This window comes from Hylobates moloch, unplaced genomic scaffold, assembly GCF_009828535.3.
Source record: "Hylobates moloch isolate HMO894 unplaced genomic scaffold, HMol_V3 SCAFFOLD_3, whole genome shotgun sequence".
In the NCBI taxonomy this organism is placed as follows: Eukaryota; Metazoa; Chordata; class Mammalia; order Primates; family Hylobatidae; genus Hylobates; species Hylobates moloch.
Genome location: NW_026652278.1, coordinates 54,324,263 through 54,344,278, shown reverse-complemented (window position 1 = coordinate 54,344,278; position 20,016 = coordinate 54,324,263). Strand labels below are relative to the sequence as shown.

Below are 20,016 nucleotides of genomic sequence, written 5' to 3'. Positions count from 1 at the left end.
AATTACTGCTGTGTGACCTCAAGCAAGTTACTTAACCTCTCTGAGCCTTAGTTTTCACTTCTATAGTATGGGGATAATAATTGGATCCATTGCATATAGTTGTGCATATGGTCAGTATATTTTTAGTTATTCCCTCTACATGTCAAAAGATAGGGTTTTCTCCCCCAAAACAGAAAGTTGGGTTGGTCATTTGTTATACACTTTTAGTCAAGACTTTGTTTAGCTGAGAATATCTAAAGTAGCTCATACATTTATTCTATTGAAAAACGTAAACTTTTGGAAAAAAGTGTTCCAAACTACTATTCCTCAATTTTTAATTATGCACACATTGTATGAGCCATTGCAGTTGGAAAATGGGCAAGCATAATGGGACTGGCAAATTGATTCAGTCTATCTAAATATGCTGCATACAAATCAATTGTGCAGTGACCTACTTGGATTACTGAGAGTTAACTAAATGACATCCTGTGTGAGAAGGTAGCCATTTGGTCATATGTAGGTGAAGTCTTTCAGATGATCTACTTGGGATCAAAATCAAAAGGGCACAGTTGACTTGTCCTAAAGTGTGTAGTACTATTATTCTGAAATATGATTAAAGAATTTTGAATCTTTACTTAATAGTTACTGCAGAATTAAATATATATAATCCCCATGGAGACGTCCCTATTTTTAAAAACATTTCTCTATTATCTAGTGATTCAGAAGTAATTATGGGTGAGAATAATTTGATTTGAGGTTTTAGATGTAACCAAAGTTCAAAAATATGAAAAACTGTATAAAACCAAGATTTAGACAATTATTCATAGACTTCAATGGAGAAATAATAGTCTTCAACAAATGGAGCTGGAATAATTTAAAATTTATATGCAGAAAAAGGGGGAACTTGAATCCACATATCACATTATATACCAAAATTAAGTCAAAATGAATCATAAATTTAAATGTAAAATCTAAAACTATAAACCTTCTTGAAGGAAACATAGGAGACAATTGTGATTCCAAGTTAGGCAAATATTTCTTCAAGATAACACCAAAAGCACAATTCATAGAAACTGAGCTTCATCAAAATTAAAAACTTTTGCTCTTCAAAAGGCACTATTAGACAAGTGAAAAAGAAAGCCACAGACTGGGGAAAAATATTTAAAATTGATATATCTGATAAAGTACTTACATATATAGAATATATAAATAACTTTCAAAATATAATAGGAAGCAAACAACCCAGTAAAGATATACAGATAATAACTGTGCACTTAAAAAGATGCTCAACATCATTGTTGTTAGGAAAATATCAACTCAGAGCACAATGAATTACTACTACACTTCTATTAGGATGATTAAACTGAAAAAGAATGATTATACCAAGTATTGACAAGCATGTGGATGTAATGTAACTCTCATACACTGCTGATGAGATTGTAAAATGGTACAACCACTTTGAGGAACAGTTGGGCACTTTCTTGAACAATTCACCACCCATGAACCATATGATCCAGCCACTCTACTCCTATTTACACAAGCGGAAAAAAAGCATATGACCATATTAAGACTTGTAACAAATATTCATAGCATTTTTTAATAGCCCAAACTAAAAACAACCCAAATATTCATCAACAGGTGACTGGATAAACTGTGAAATATTTGTAAAATGGGCTCAGCAATACAAGCAATGAACTGTTGCTATACATAACAACGTGTGTAGCATAGTACCAAAATAATTATGCTGAGTGAAAGAAAACAGGCCGGAAAGAGTACCTACCGATTTAGTTTATATAATTCAAATTACACATTTATAGTGACAGAAAGCAAATAAGTGATCCTCTGGGGATGAGTTAGCAGTGGGAAGGTGGGGAGAAGAGTAGGAGGGATGCATGACAAAGGATAATGAGGAAACTACTGTGACTGATGGATATGTTCACCATTTTGATTGTGTTGATGGTTTAATGGGATATATATATACATATGTCAAAGTGCATCAAATTGTATACCTAAAGTATGTACATTTATTGTATGTCAATTATACTTCAAAAAAGTTAAAATTTGTGCATTTTGGTCTTGTCACATATTTTTTACAACAGATTTTATTTGTAGGTGACAAACATCGATTAGATAGTTCAATGGATCCCAGTTATAGAGCATTACAGATTTGTTTACAATTTTGAAAAAATAGAAATAATAATGTCTCTGAAAAGTTTATTGCCATAGAATAATTTTTACTTCAGAAAAATTTATGTTACCTCCCATATTTCTTTGTTACCTAGCGAACAAAGAAATGTCAGCTAGAGAGCAATTTGGTAAAAACACAATGATTTTGTTAGAATTATGAAAGATAGATTTGGCTTATTGCCAGCTCTGCAGTGCACAATGTTAAATAGAATAAATGAAAATAAATCTAAAATAATGCTAAGCTTAAATTTGCATTCCAATTCTTAACAAGTTTACGAGCATAATGTAGTCCTTTGGACACCTGGGAAGATTTATGAATAAACCTAACCTGGCAAACATAATTATAATTTGAAACAAATGGAGCTGGGTCGTGACCAACTGACTTAGATTTAATGATTGAACACAGGGGCCTATTATGCTATTACTAGGAACTCAACCTAGAGAAATTTATTTTATTTTATTACAAGAAGAGGTTAAAGTCCCAATGGAGAAAGCTGAATGGGTGTATTTACATTTAACTAATGAGGAAACTCTGGGCAGGGGCCAATTTGTCTGAATCTTATCTGTAGCTAATTTTAAGGACATTTCCTTCTTATCTGTTCCCTTGAACAACCTCTGTTGGGTTGGCAATGATAAATTATATAGCCTGGAGAATAAGAATTCAATGGAGTTACTAAACTCTTTTCAGTAAATCTTAATATCACTTACTCTTAAACTGAAATTTTGCAATAAAAAATAATTATGACCAGCATTTGTCAGGCACATAGAACATGTGTGGCATCCTTATACATATTTTATGTCATTTAAATTTAATCCTCACAGGATCAATGAGGTCTGTATTGTCGATTTGACTTACTTTATAGAGAAGGAACCTGGGCAAAGAGAAGATAAGTAATTTGTTCTGGGACACAGAATCATAATTTGAACCCAGATCTCTGTCTTTCAACCACATGCTTTTACCATTACATTATTCTCCATTTCCTATATTTTAGTTACTGCCCTTTGATAGTTTGGGTCAATCAGGAAGAAATACACAAATAAATATCCATCAAAGGCATTTCTGAGCTGTGGGTAGAAAGCTAAAATCACGTCCACAACCTGAGTTGAGGCAGGTGTGAAACACCAGGAGGAAACTACAGGAGACATGGATGATATGGCTGAACTGTGTTCCTTTTGGGGGCAATTCCTTTCATTTGCACATTGAGAACAATTTCCCTAAGATTTTTTTTTCACGAGATGACATATATTAAATTATTAGTACTAGATTGGTGTATTATGTCATGGCAAAAAATAACATCACTACTATTTTTATTAATAAGAAAGAAATGTACCTCAAAAAAGTGTACATATATTTTCCACTCCTAGGCATATACACAAGAGAAATGAAAACATATGTCCATACAAACACCTGTATGCCAAAAAACTGAAACAACCAAAATGTCCATCAACTGACAAATGGATAAAATGCACTATATCCATACAATGAAATAGTATTCATCAATAAAAAGGAGTGAAGTACTGATACACTACAACATGGATAAAAGTTGAAAACATTATGCTAAGTGAAAGAAGCTAGTTACAAATGGCTACATATTGTATGACTTTCTTTATATGAAATGTCCATAACGGCAAATCTAGACAGATGGAAAGTAAATTGGTGATTGACTAGGGCTTGGGGGCAGTGTAGTGATGGGGAACAGGAGTGGACTGCTAATGAGTACAGACTTTCTTTTTGGAGGAAAAAAGTCATCTAAGCTTAGACTGTGGTGATGATTGGACAATCACGTGAAAATACTAAAAATAATTTTACTGTACACTTTAAATATATGAAATGTATGTTATGTGAATTGTATCTCAATAAATCTATTTTTAAAAGACAACCATATAAAGAAGGTATGTGTAATCAATTTAGGTCAAAGTAATGTATAAAACAAAGAAATTCCTTTAAAATTAAAAAAGCAAAAAAAAGAAATTATACGTCAAGTTGGTGACTTAGTCACACAGAGAATAAATTTTTCAAGTAACTTGAAATCTCAGTAATTTGAATGTATATTCCCAGAAGATATATCTTTAAGGCAGAAAAGCGAAAGTAAGAATGTAAAGAAAACTTAATAATCTTATTGGCACTGCCATTTTATAATTAATATGTATCTGTATTGGGTTTTCATGTGATTCATTCACTTAATTACTTATTTACTTTATCCACAAATAATTATGTTAATATCTTTAGGGATTTTTATTTCAGAGTAAGTGAAAAGAAATACAAATATTAATATCAAATGAGTTCAGGAAGGATCTTCTACTCTTAACTTTGAATTGTTAAGACCAGTATAAATTAATGGTGTATTTTTTATTTAAAAAAATAAATATCTGGGTCCTACCTCTATCCACTGAAAAATTCCTGGAAGCAATATCCATAGAGTAGCAATTATCACTGAGCCCATACCAAGCTCTCTAAATCCCCTTTCTTGCTAAAAGGAAACAAGGATTCTTGGAGAAATGGCTGATGCCACATCCTGGCAAGAAATATTCAAGATTAGCTTGTAATGTCTTATCTGGATGGAAAGCAAACAAGTAATCAAAGACTACTGTTGTTGTGTCAAGATGATGCAGGAGACAATTTTGAGAGGGCTCTTAATGGCCAAAGATGGGCGTGTGTGCATCAAAAGAATAATGACTTCAATGGGTTGAAGGAAGCTCATGAAAAATTCATGAGTTCAAAACAAAACAAAATTATTGGTCATCTTGAAAGATTGAATAATTTCAAAATTATTATTCTGAAAATTGGAAAATAAAAGGAAAAAATTAAGTATTTCTTTTTCCTTTGCTGTATAAACTATATAATCAAATAGTTGAGAAAATGTTTTTAGAAGAATTTTATCTAATAAATGCAGAAGAACAGAATCAGGAAATACTCAGCTTGTAATACCTAATGAAATAATGCATTTTGACTGCTAAAACAATTGAGAGAAAGCTTCATGGAAACTTTATACTGGGAAATTAGGCTGACAGTATCTGTACCCACGGATACATTTTAAATCGCCAAAATAGAGACAACTCTGCATTATGTGCCTCCCGTCGCAATGTGATCAATAGTATAGGGTACCACCTATAATGTATTCATGCCAAGAAAAACGAATTTCGGTTCAATTAGGCATCAATGATCATTCTACAGGAAATACAGAGGATAGAAGAATATGTTAACCAACATCTCAAGGAGTCAACAAGCCAACTCCAGTCTGGGGAAAATTCTATGAGATACATGAGCCAGTTTCTTTAGCAAATAAATGGCAAGTGATGGAGAGAGGCAAACAACAACAACAACAACAACAACAACAACAAAAGGTTTTATTGCTGATTAAAAGATATCTGAGACATTTTTTGACCAAATACAATTTGTAGATCTTGCTTGGATCTTAATTAAGAAATTAGAGTGGTCCAAAAATGAATTGTTCCTTGAAGTGCTATGTTCCCTGTCACAGTAAGTTTTCGGACATAGAGCAGTTATATGCCACGGATGTTACATATAAGATTATTGATTGGTTGACGTATTAGCTAGGCAGATTCTAAGATTCCTTCTTCCTGAAGAAGATGATTCCAAATTCACTCAAAGAAAACTACCCAATGGGGAGGCCGGGCGCGGTGGCTCACGCTTGTAATCCCAGCACTTTGGGAGGCCGAGGCGGGCGGATCACGAGGTCAGGAGATCGAGACCACGGTGAAACCCTGTCTCTACTAAAAAAATACAAAAAAATTAGCCGGGCGTGGTGGCGGGCGCCTGTAGTCCCAGCTACTCGGAGAGGCCGAGGCAGGAGAATGGCGTGAACCCAGGAGGTGGAGCTTGCAGTGAGCCAAGATTGCGCCACTGCACTCCAGCCTGGGCGACAGAGCGAGACTCTGTCTCAAAAAAAAAAAAAAAAAGAAAACTACCCAATGGGAAATATACCCAAGTATGGTAGATTTTGTTTCTAAAGATTAGCACAACTGTATCTTCCATTTCACATGCTCTTTTGGAAGGAGACCTTGACATTTGCCCATCAAGAAGTGAAATCTTTCTCTGCTGCTTGAATCTGGGTTGTCTCTGTGACTGGCTTTGACAAACAGAATGTGGGAAAAATGAGGCTGTGTGGCTTGATGCTAGGCTTTAAGAGAATTTCTGCTTCTTCCTTCTTAGAGGCCTTGAACCATCATGTAAAGAGATCCAGCCACCTTACTGGAGAAACCATGCAAGACAGAGTGAGATGCCCATCCAGCTCCTAACTGTTCTAGTTATCCCAGCTGAGCCACCTTATATGTCAGTGAAGCCATCTTGAACATTCAAGCCCCAGCTTTGTCAGTGCTACAATCGAGCTCAGGATCCAGCAGACCCATTAGCTAAATGCAACCATAGGAATGACTCCATGATGCCACATGGAGATGAAAAACCACTCAACTGTATCTTGTACAAATTTCTGAGCAAATAAAATGGTTGTTGCTTTAAGTCAGTAACCTGGAGACAGTTTACTATGCACTGTTAATATGGTTCACACAGGATAAGAAATCAGATATTGTCTTGGCTCTACAAGTCTTTATACTTAAACTTAATTTTTAAAAACCACAAAAATGATGATGAAAACAATGGACACAGTTTATGTGCTAGAGCAAAAATGGTTTGTTTCACTCTTCACTAGCTGCAGATATGTAAAAGAGCTATAATGCTGAACCCAAAGACATTACGCAAGGACTTACTATTTGGGTTTCAATGGTGAAATGATTCCTAACTGGATGAAACTCAAGTCTTACACAATAGCACATAGTTGAGAGGAAGAGAGAGATTATTATAAAATAACCTTCTCTTTCTGACATGCAGAAATGGTGAGACAACAGTGTTTTTTTCCTTTTATTCTTTTCAAAGATACAAAAATGTAGGTATTAAATATGATAGAATGTAGAGAAACTGACAAGGACAAAAAATGCAGTTCTACAGATTTTGGGAACCATGACTATGTGTACTTTCATTTCCAGTACATTCACCCTTGTTATCCTAATGAAATACTACACAATTCTGTATCCTCAGCTGTGGTGGTATTGTCTTATCATCATCATCATCACCGTTTCAGGAAGGAGGATCAAGTGGGAGGTAATGAACAAAAAGGTAGCAGATAAAGATACAGAGAAAGGGACAGAGCAAAGGAAAAAACGAGGAGACGAAAGGAATGAAATGAGAACTCTTGGCAAAGATTGAGATACATAATGGGGTTAGAGATTATAAAAATAATATGATATCATATGATTTGCAAAGGAATTTGTTGTTTATAAAAAACTTTAGTGTATGTTATCTAATTTAAATTTTATGAAAGTTGTTAATGATGTTTTATTATCCAAATAATAAAACATTATGGATCCATCATGGATGAGGAAATACGAATAGGGCTGAAAGAATACAAGTTGATCATTATTTTTCCTTTTAATATATTTACTGAATGGCTACTTTGTTGCTAGTCAGTATGCTAAGTGCTGGAAATAGAAATGTTTGCAAAGTGAGCATGATGTCTGCCCTTATAACTTACAGTCTAGTATAGGAGAAAAGTGTATTCAAAATTACAGAAATAACTGTAAAATTGCAACAATTTAAGGAACATGGTACTATGAAAACATAGGATAAAATGATTTGATATAGTCAGATCCTTTTCTGACAAACACATTGCAGTTACCTTGCTTGAATCTGTTTTATGAATATGCTTCACTCAAATGTGATTCTACATTGAGGAATCAATAAACATTTTCAAGCCACTCTTGCATTTTTTAAATTAAATAAGTTTCCAAGGTATAAATAAAAACCTTACTTTATTTTTACACACAGAACTGCCTGCCTTTACAGTGCGACCATTTATTGGAACAGAATTCTATACTTTGTAGTCTTTAGTCAAGAAATGGCTAACAAGGTCACTAAAGGTCTATTCTAGACATATTTTCACTACCACTTACTTGCCCAGCTTTGAAAGTATCACTCATAGCCTGTCAGCCAGATGATTAAAGTCTATGCCTCTAGTCCCTAGGGTTTTCCTTTTTTAGACTTCTCAGAGTACATGCTAGCTTTATGCAACACCAGATATTAAGAGGCTGATCAGACAAGATTTGTACTCATAAACTTCTGCTCTAGAAGAAAAGCACACAATATAACTACTGAACATCCAATAGTACTTTTACTCTAAGGACTTACAACCTAAGTGAACACCATCTTCTCAAATAACCCCTAATGGGTATTTCATTAATCCTTCTGAAGGCCCATGGCCAAGGTTGATAAGAATAAACAGGACGCTAAAATATAAGGAGTTGAACTGCTGTATTCTGAGTTCCCCAAATTTAATAAGACCTGGAGTCATGAGGCTCCTTTTTCTCAATATAGACACTCTACAAGGACTTTTGAATGAAATGACCAGTATTTACCTTTCCTAGAAATGTGGATTTTACCTAAAGTGTTAATCTATTTGGTAGTTTCTTTCTCCACATTTCATATTTTACTTGAGAATCTTCACACTAAGGTAAACTCTGTAAGCTCTGATTATTACCCAAAATTTGGAGTTTGAATATTTTGTAAGAATGCTTTTAAAAATATTATTTTGATAAATATTTTCCATGTAATAATATCTGGACTAAATTTCAACAGTACTATCTTTTCAGTCCACCTTACAGTAAGTTTATCTTTTCATATCCCTCTGATTTGCCCCCAGTAAATTATTAGATATCTTACAGCTACTGATTCCTTACTTAATTCCATTGTGGTCAGAAAACATACTTTGTACGGTTTGTTTTCTTTTTTAGTGAACATAGCATGTACACTTGAAAATCATGTGTATTCTATAGTTGTTGTGGGTATTATTTTGGTTCAGGTGGTTGATAGTGTTGTTCAGATCACTTATGTCTTTTCTGAATTTTGCCTAGCTCTTCTATCAAATGCTGAGGGAAGAGTGTTGGTATCTCTATAATAATGAAATGATCTATAGCTGCCTTTAATTCTGTTCTTTTTTGCTTCATACATTTTGATGCTCTATTATTAAGTATACCTGTATTCATGATTTTTATGTCTTTCCTATGGATGGAACTTTTATCATTATAAAGTGTTCCTTTTTGTATATGGTGTTATTTTGTCTTGAAGTCTTATTTTATCTGATACTGATATTGAGTCCCTTCTCATCACTTTCTTATGCTTACTGTTTGCATAATATATCTTTCCCATCCATTTACTTTTAATGTATTTGCGTGTGTATGTTTAAAGTGCATTCTCATTGTCTGTGAGCCTTTCTTGTTAATCCTTCATCATAATCCTAATTTTTTGAGTGTTTAGCTCATGAACATTTATTGCAATTATTGATATGATTAGATTTAGATATCATGTCTTATTATTTGATTTTTGCTTGTACTATTCTTTTACCCTTTGTTCCTGCTTCTTTTGGATTATTTGTATTTTTTTAGGATTTCATTTTGCTATATCCATTGACTTTTTAGCTATATCTCTCAATATACACAATAAACTTTTTACAGTCTGCTGAGGGTTAACATTACTTAATATAAATTATAGAAACCTTGTATATGTATAGGGCCATTTACTGCAACTCTGCATCCTTTATACTATAGTTGTCATATGAATTACATCTATATACTTAAATCCCACAACATGATGGTACAATTTTAAAAACAATTATATGTATTTTAATAAGTAAGAGGAGACAATGTCTTTTATATTTACCAAAATATTTGCCACTTCATATTCTATTTCTTCCTCAAGTTCTGAGCTTCCAGCTAATACTATTTCTCATTACCCTGAGAACTTCCTTGAACATTTCTTGTAGTGCAGGTCAGCTAATAATAAATTTTCATCACTTATTTGAAAATGTCTTTATTTTACCTTCACTTTTGAAGGATATTTTTACTTGATGTAGAATTCTCAGTTGACGGATTTTTTCTTTAACACTTAAATGATTTTATTCCATGGTCTTCTGGCCTCCATTGTTTCTGAAGAGAATTGAGCAGTCATTTGAATTATTGTTTCCTTGTGTTTATAGATCATTTTCCTCTGGCTGCCTTCAGTGTTTGCTGGATTTCTCTTTTGTTAAATAATGTCCCCCCCACCCCTTCTCTCAAAAACACACTTACATTTCAGTGGCTGTGGTTGTACTATACACTGACCTCTGTTTCTTCATGTGAGAGAGACTGTGGGTTTTCTGTTGGAGTTTCAGTCACTCCATGCAGTGCCTACTGTGGCTCAACCTCAGTCTAAAAGCCTTTCTTCACCTCGTTAATTCTCACTCATCGATCAAGACTCAGCTTATTAATCTGAGTCTCTAGATTCAACTAGATGTGTCCAAGTGTTGGGAATGCATTTGGTTGCATTTAACAGAAAATACTACTACAGTGATTTGAGCAAAACTGGGTTTGTTTTTCTCACCTAATATAAAATTAAGGGGTAGACAATTCAAAACTGATATAGCTGCTCAGACAGGTCATTAAGAACATATTTTTTTCTATCTGCTCTGCTATTTTAATAAAGCTTTTATTTTTATAGTTTCAAGTTGAAACATATATTCTTGGGCATTACATTCACTTCCCAGGTAAGCAGAATAGGCAAGGAAAATTAGTAGGATGATCAAGTCATCCTAGTTTGCCTGAGACTTCTTCATTTTTAACCTTAAAATCCCAAGTTCCATTAGTTGAACTAAAAAAAAAAAATCACATGGCCTATCACCAATGATTTGTGTTTTTCATGCCTATAAAATATTCTGCATGATTGCAAAATAAAAATTCAAGTGTATTCGTCCTTCTGAAGAGATGGGATATGACCAAGCTGCAGTCACTGCTCACATTAACAATGTTGAATTATTTATAACTATGGCTAGATTCCTTGAATCATGGCATTTAGTCTCGTTGATTATCTCCAGAGAATGCTATTTCAAAATTTACTTAGATAACTTTATCTTAGGATCTTTCCAGACAAATAGCTTACTTAAATATTGATATCACTCTTGGTTATTTTATCTAGTTTTTAAAGTAATAGTTCAATATTTATGTTATAAAACAAAATGCATATAATAAAAAGGGAAAATCAAAATACATATTGCTGAATGTTTTCAAATGTAAGTACAAGCAGTAAAATAAGGCCAAATAAGCTCAAAGAGATCTCAATGTTCTAATGAGAGATCTCAATTAATAAAACAGTAAGTTAAAACATGGATATACTGAAGTTAAAACAGAATCATTTATATCTATGTTAAACACACTAGAATAAAATTTAAATATTGATGTTATAGAGAGTAAATATATGTCTTTTTGGTGGGTAGAGTTGCCTTAAACTGTTTCTATTGTCAAAGGAGTTTAGGACATGCAACAAATCATCAATATTAGTTACAAATTCCAAAGAAATTAAAATTTATTTCTAGCCTGTCCATTAATTGCTTCCTTCAGGGCATAAAATAGCATTTCATAGCCTTAGGAGCAGAATATAGATATTTCCATGGTAAACATAAGACTGTATAATCTGACTAATAATTATGTAAGGTTTTTCTTATATAACCTGATATTATGTAAGCACATTTAGGGATGTGTAGCATCTGTCTAGCATTGTAAAAACACAAAACAAACATAACAGCCACTAGCATTTTCTTTTCCCTTGCTTCATTTTTCACTTCTAATTTTTCCATAAACCAGTGACCACGAAGAGTGAATACTAATAAAGGACCCCTTACCTTTTAATGAAAGCACTTTCATACATCTTCTCTTATGCCTAAGAGTTATTTGACAAAAGTGCCTCTCAGCTGTGTTTCAGCAGTGTAAAATGTGTTTTTTTCCTACAAATGAAACTGAGCAATTCATTTTAATACAAATGGTCCTGTGGGCAAAAAATGAATTATATTTTTAGAAGTATTCCCTGACCCCAAGACTCCGAAGGAGCTACTCTTCTGACTTCAGTTGCCAAATTAACCTAAGTAGAAAGGTAATTGTCTTCCCTGAAGGGCTTGGAAATAAAACCTGCTAGAAAGCTTTGTTTATGGATATGGAGATATTTGAGTAGAATGTGGTTCTCCTCCATACATTTTAATAAATGATTAATAGAAGAGGAATGAGAGTTCCCAATTATATAGCCTCATTGGTGACCCATATATCAAGTCCAGGCCATCCCTTTATCTTAACCCTATAGTCACAGCCTAGTCCAGGACCTAGAGAACATTCTCTTTCCTTAGCTTCTTTATTTTGTTTGGAATTTAGTCCTTCATTGCCAAATACTTCTCCCTTCTTAGCCCATTATTTTGAATATCATGTATCTTCCCAGTTAGTGCTCTTAACCACCAAGCTATACTCTTCCCTCAAACTCCCAGTATTTTCAATTGTCTATCAATAATAAAGATAAATATTATTTAGGATGTGCTTTTCTAAACCTTTCTCATCTCCCAGTGTTTCAAAGAGCAGAAATACTGTGTAGCAATTATACTGGTACACTGCATGGTTGACTCTCAGTGGTCTAGCATGCAAAGAGGAGGTGATCTTTCTATCACATGGAGAGAGTATAATGTTATGAAATCTCCTTTAGTGAGTTATTTTTATTTGTTCAATTGTTATGTTTCATCAGAACTTCTATTATGTCCACTATAATTAGAACTTATTTGAGTAGCTGCTCATGCAAGCAAGACTTTATGTTCCATCGTTTTATATATAAATTAAAAAATTGTTCTTCAACCAACCATATTATTCTATAATTAGCTTAGCAACAGAAAGCAACCAGTTCTCATATATCTGGACCAAGAAGCCACACACAGAAGTAATCATATCATATACTACACCTTCCCCTTGCATGTTTACCTCTTGCCATGACTTCAAGTCAATGCATAATTGTAAGTAAACTCTAGGTAATATCAAAGAAGGCATCTTCTGTCTGATAGTATATGAAAAGGGTAGAAATTAAAGAGGAGTAGAAATGAGTAAGGTGGGTAAATGGAAAATACTACAAAGTACTGGGAACTTCAGTTCTACAAACATGTCTATAGATTCATATTTTCCTTCTAGAGAGGGATCCTGCAGGGACTTTGATTTAATTAATATAATGCCAAAGCTCAGCACAGGAGTATAAATATTCATTAAATTCTTATGTAATACTATAATTGACTGAAGAATAATTTTTCATTTCCCATTAAAAATGGTATTCGTGTGGACTGAAGAGTAGAATATACTATCAGAAAGGTAGAGAAACAATACTGGATTTAGAGTCAAACAGGGCGATCAGCGTCTTATCCACTAGCTAGTGGTACAAGCGCAACTAAATCACTTCACCTGTCTTTTCTTCAGTTTTCTCATTTACAGAATGGAGACTGGAGTCTTTCTCACAGGGTGTAATGCGAAAAAATGTTTTAGAGAAGGCGGAAGCAGTGGCGTCCGCAGCTGGGGCTTGGCCTGCGGGCGGCCCGCGAAGGTGGCGACGGACGGCGCCCTTTGGATCCAGAGTTTGACGTCCAAGCAGCCTCGTCTTGGAGCGCAGTGTCTCTGTCCGTCCTCTACCAGCGCCTTGACTGAGCAGAGTCGTGCGCCTGCCCGCTTGGTTCGGCCGCCCCGTGCACTTGAGCGAGCAAGTGATAATCAAGTTACTATGAGTCTGCTAAACTGTGAAAACAGCTGTGGATCCAGCCAGTCTGAAGGTTGACTACTGTGTGGCCATGGCCAGCTCCTGTAGCGCTGCAACAAAAAATGATAGTGTGGGTGGAACTGCCAGCACGGGGAACCTCTCCAGCTCCTTTATGGAGGAGATTCAGGGATATGATGTAGAGTTTGGCCCAGCCCTGGAAAGCAAGTATGAATGCCCCATCTGCTTGATGGCATTAGGAGACGCAGTGCAAACGCCATGCAGCCATAGGTTCTGCAAAGCCTGCATCATAAAATCAATAAGGGATGCAGGTCACAAATGTCCAGTTGACAATGAAATACTGCTGGAAAATAAACTATTTCCAGACAATTTTGCAAAACGTGAGATTCTTTCTCTGATAGCGAAGTGTCCAAATGAAGGTTATTTGCACAAAATGGAACTGAGACATCTTGAGGATCGTCACGCACATTGAGTTTGCTCTTATGGATTGTCCCCAATGCCAGCGTCCCTTCCAAAAATTCCATATTAATATTCACATTCTGAAGGATTGTCCAAGGAGGCAGGTATCTTGTGACAATTGTGCTGCATCAATGGCATTTGAAGATAAAGAGATCCATGACCAGAACTGTCCTTTGACAAATGTCATCTGTGAGTACTGCAATACTATACTCATCAGAGAACAGATGCCTAACCTTATGACCTAGACTGCCCTACAGCCCCAATTCCATGCATATTCAGTACTTTTGGTTGCCATGAAAAGATGCGGAGGAATCACTTGGCACGCCACCTACAAGAGAACACCCAGTCAAACATAAGAATGTTGGCCCAGGCTGTTCATAGTTTGAGCCTTATACCCGACTCTGGGTATATCTCAGAGGTCCGGAATTTCCAGGAAACTATTCACCAATTAGAGGGTCGCCTTGTAAGACAAGATCATCAAATCTGGGAGCTGACTGATCAAATGGAAACTCAGAGTATGTATGTAAGTGAGCTCAAACGAATCATTCGAACCCTTGAGGACAAAGTTGCTGAAGTTGAAGCATAGCAGTGCAATGGAATTTACATTTGGAAGACTGGGAATGCATTTGAAATGTTAAGAAGAGGAGAAACCTGTTGTGATTCATAGCCCTGGATTCTACTCCGGCAAACCCAGGTACAAACTGTGCATGCACTTGCACCTTCAGTTACCGACTGCTCAGCACTGTGCAAACTATATATCCCTTTTTGTCCACACAATGCAAGGAGAGTATGACAGCCACCTCCCTTGGCCCTTCCAGGATACAATATGCCTTAAAATTCTTGATCAGTCTGAAGCACCTCTAAGACAAAACCACAAAGAGATAATGGATGCCAAACCAGAGCTGCTTGCTTTCCAGCGACCCACAATCCCACGGAACCCAAAAGGTTTTCGCTATGTAACTTTTATGCATCTGGGAGCCCTAAGACAAAGAACTTTCATTAAGGATGACACATTATTAGTGCACTGTGAGGTCTCCACCCGCTTTGACATGGATAGCCTTCAGAGGGAGGGTTTTCAGCCACAAAGTACTGATGCAGGGGTATAGCTTGCCCTCACTTGTTCAAAAACAACTACCTGGAGAGAACAGTGCCTTTCCTTGCCCTGTTCTCAATAACACGCAAACAAACAAAAATGCCGCGGGAAAGATGTAATTCTAGTAGTGAGTGTTGGTTAGAGAGGTCACTTACTATTTCTTCCTGTTACAAATGATCTGAGATAATTTTTTCCTGGGAATCCACATGTTCCATGCTTTTTCAGAAATGTTAGGCCTGTAGTGCCTGTGGCATGTTGCAGCAGCTATTTTGTCAATTAGTATACCTCTTTCTTGTACTTTCTTGGACTTTTGCTCTGGTGTATTTTATTGTCAGAAAGCCCAGACTCAGAGTACTAAACTTTTAATAATAATGAACTTTCCTTAAAACTTCAATCTATTTTTATAGCATTATATGTAATATATTAAACATGAAAATCACAAAAATGGGAGAAATTATGAAATGTGAACAGTACAAAAAGTAAAATGGTATTTTTAAGTTAGAATGTTGTTTAAAATGTTTAACGTTTTGTCTAATCAAAGAGTCTCTGCAGTCTTTATACTTAGAAGTTCAGTCATATAAAAAAGACATGTAGTCTCAAAATTCAAAGGAATCTTAAGATATCAGATTTTAATGTCCTCATTTTACAATTGAGGAATTTTATGACTAGTGAAGCTAAGTACATTGTCCAAATTTATGAGCTATATTTGTGTTTGTGCTAGAGTTCCTTTTACCACATTAAAAAATTATTCTTTGTTAAAGTAATATATATTTTACTTCATTTCACTTTAATAAGTTATGGAAAAATATTTGTCAATACATTCTGTTACTCACACAATGGGGGGGTTTGGTCACTTGGTGAGTATAAGCCTAATGACACTGACCAAGGAGCATTTAGCAAGGAGATTTTATTACTTATAACAAGTAAGGAGAACATTGGGATAGTTCCCAAACCAGTGCCTCCCTGAACCAGGGGCTGGGTCAAGTTGTATAAGCATACGGTAATGAGATGTGATCTGATTGAACTTTCAATGTGGTGATGCCAAGAGGCATGATCTGATTGGATCCTGCCATGGGGTGATGACATGACTGTATCTGATTGGCCCCTGGATCCTGCCATATAGTGTCTGCTTCTTAATTCAGTCCTCACTCCTGGTCAGAGCACTTAGGCTCCACCCAGGGTTGCACACTTGGTTCATCTGGACGTGCTCAGGTTACCTGACCTTCAACCTGGAGTCCATGGAAACTGAAAAACAACTCACAACTTTGTTACATAAAAGTTGAACCAGATTAGTTTGATGCTGTTACAATTCTACATAATAAATATGGATGAATAGATTTGAGAGGTTAAAATGTGCCACCTTAAGGCACTCCAGACATTCAGGATAGAACTGGGGAAATATGCACACACACACACACACACAGACACACACATGTCCTCATAATATGCCTTTAAACATTCTTCCAAAGCTACCTTCAGAAAATCAATACATTATTTTAATTTGAATGTAAGTTTAGAAATTTACTATTTCTCATATTTTTAAATACTATTCATCTACTAGCACTGTCTTTGCATCTGCTACCTTTTGCCTAGTCCTAATCCTACTGCTACATTATTTCCTATCATGTGTGATAGGCTGGTTCCCTAGGACACTCTATTGGTTTTGATAACCAGGAAGGTAAGCCTAAGGTACTGACACCTCTAGATATGCTGCAGTTAGTTGATTGCTTTTAGAAGATGTGTATCCAGAAGCTACTTTTTAACCTGTGGTTTTATATTGTTTTCTACCCATTATTTGCATCAGAACTGTGGGAAATAAAAACTTCTATTTGTTTAAGCCCCAAAGTCAATGGTATTTTGTTATGGCAATCCAAGGTGACTGATACATGAGTAGCTCTAGATATTAAAATTAAAATATTTTCCTTGGTTGAATTAGTGGTAATGGTAAAACAAGTTACTGTGTATGGGCAGGAATACGTACTGTGTGTATGATCTTGTTACTGCTTCTTTGTTAGCCTCTTGATTGTGACTGTGTCCTGTTGGATCACCTGAATAGTTTTTTTTTTTTTTTTAGTTAAAACTTGGCTGGCTTTTTATTTTTTCTCAGTGCTTCCAACTAGTTGGCAGAGTTCATGCTATTTACTTGTTGAGAAACACAGATGCTGTTTCCTGGTATTCAGAATTAACTGAGTCTCTGTGCTCTTTTTATTTGTTCCTTTCCTCCCCTGCTAAATCGATGATGCGTGGTTGCCTTTTCATTGTTTTGCTGAGGTTTATTTCCTTGCCTTGTACTTTTTGTTCATTAGACAAACGTTGAGCAGTTGATAAACAGTCATTGGGAAAATAACATGTTAGACAAAAATGCAACAATGTGTTTCACAGAAAATGGCATGTCACAGATGCTTTGTGTCTAGAGTACAACAATTTAAAGATCCTTTGTGTATAGGGAAAAGGCATCTGTTAAAAAAGCCATGGGAAAGCACTATTTCAGTGTGTTTCATAAGTGTTTAAAACTTGGTAAAAGAATGATTGAATGTGCATTTGGCCATAGTCCCAATGCCTTTCTTATACAATCCCATCAGACCCTATACTATACTTCTCTAATAGCAATTAACACACTGAAATTGCCTCTCTACTAGGCTGTGTTGTGTCTTCCCTAGAATGGACTCTCTTTGAAGTTAGGGATTTCATTTATCTTTGTTTTTCCATCATGTGGCTTGTAAAAGGCTTTCAATACATATTTGTTGTATTGGAGTATATAAAAATGTTCAATGAATCTGTTTTTATTCAGCCAGCCCATATCATTCCTTAAACATTGGAAAAGCAGTATTTTCTTCCCCTACTGCTCATATACTCCAAGACATCCATTTAATAGTCCACATTAGATATTTTTCCACCCAATTAAACTGAATGTGCATAGACAGGATCTTAGGAGGAACTGAAATTTTGAAGCAAGCTTGAAAAGAACAGAAATGATTAATTGCGGGATTAATTTCATTGATGAGAAAGGTTAAAGAGGAATCTTTTTGCTTCAGGAAATAGAAATGCTAAATCAAGAATATGAAAGGCTAAGTAAGGCATGGTCACCTAGGCATTTTTCTTTCCTTGTGGATTAAATGAAGACTGGTAAAAGGGACCAGATTAGATATAAAGTGGAACTATGACAACAGGAAGACAAAATGCCAGGGCAGGCTGAGGAACCAGGTGAAATCTTTCTTTCAAAGCGGGATGGATTAGCACTTAGTTTTCTGATACCTCATTTGATTATTTAATAATGTATTCAAGATCTATTTTAATTTCTCTATTCAGGATTCCTTTTTAAAAATGTTAACCTTTTGCTTTAAAATTATTTTAATGTACAGAAATGTTACAAAGATAGTACAGAGAGTTGCAGTAAACCCTTGCCTAACTTCTCCTAATGTCAGCATCTTACATAATCATGATACATTTATGAAAATTAAAAACTAACACTGGGACAATACTATTCACTAAATTATAAACTTTATTCAGATTTCCCCAGTGTTTCCACTGATGAACCATTCCTATCCCAAGATTCAATCTAGGATCCTACATTGCATTTAGCAATTCATAATTCCTTAAATGTAGTTTTTGGGACTTAAGATTTACTCTGTACAGAGTCCTTATATCAAATTGATTGTGTGTTTTGGCTATTTCCTGATTTTAATTGTCTGCACTTCCTATGTTCACCATTTATTCACCATGTACAGGAGGTTTCTAAATTTCTCTCTAATTCCTAGTCCCTCTCTGGCCCTTTTTCTCTCCGCCCTGCCTCCTCCAGCCTCTACTCTCAGTGCCCTGTTCTCCCTGAAGACACCTTGCCTCTGACTAGACAAGTAATCTACATAAAGTAGAACAGCTGAAATGCACAATTTTTATTTTCTGTTATGTAATTCGGGCCCGTAGAGAAAACACATAAGCAGAGGTTGTGAAGTCGATCTGACAGCCCTGCTAATGTTGTATTTAATTTGTAGTATAACATAAACAGCGTGAAGGTTTTAATTTTTTAGAGTTTGAGATTAAGTAGAAATTTGCTGTTCTTCCCAAGGCTTACCGTTTGAAGATATCACTATTCTTTTTGGAAAATAGTGATGTCTTTCAGATAAGCCATCAGTCAAATGAGAGTAAAAGATTTTATTTCAGTCTCTTTAACAGAGAATATTGGAGTCCATGAATACACTACTGTGTCCATGTCCATAAACCACTAAAATTATCCATGTAATATTTTGTTTATAAGTGCATTTTTTTCTAGGGGTAAGGGTTTACAACTCCTCATTAGATTATTAAGAGTGTCTTACGGTTCCAAAAAGCTGAAGAACTGTTTCTCTGGGGCTGGAGGTATGGGGACTCTATATCATCAGACAGGTTTAACATCCAAATTTTAGAAAATAAATTTTTGAGCATTAAAATAGCCCCAAATGTCTTAAGTTTACAAATTAAATGTCCTTTCTTCTCCACATAATAATTTAGGAACTGAAAACAAAATTCACCGCAACCTATCTTTGAATTAGTTACTTTTTCCACCCCGTGTTCTTTTTTTTTTGGTAAATGCTTTCTTTTCTCCCTTTATTCCAGTCTTTTCAGCATGTTATTATTCCTCCTGCCTTTGCCAGTCTCTGTTTCACAAGTCATTCTTTCATAAATCATTCTGAACCCCATTACTTTTCCTGAC

General features: G+C 35.2%; 1 pseudogene; it reads left to right on the top strand.

The window, feature by feature from the left end:
* The first annotated feature begins 13,780 nt into the window (after positions 1-13,780).
* Positions 13,781-15,339, top strand: LOC116458292 (TNF receptor-associated factor 6-like; annotated as a pseudogene).
* The last annotated feature ends 4,677 nt before the right edge of the window (positions 15,340-20,016 follow it).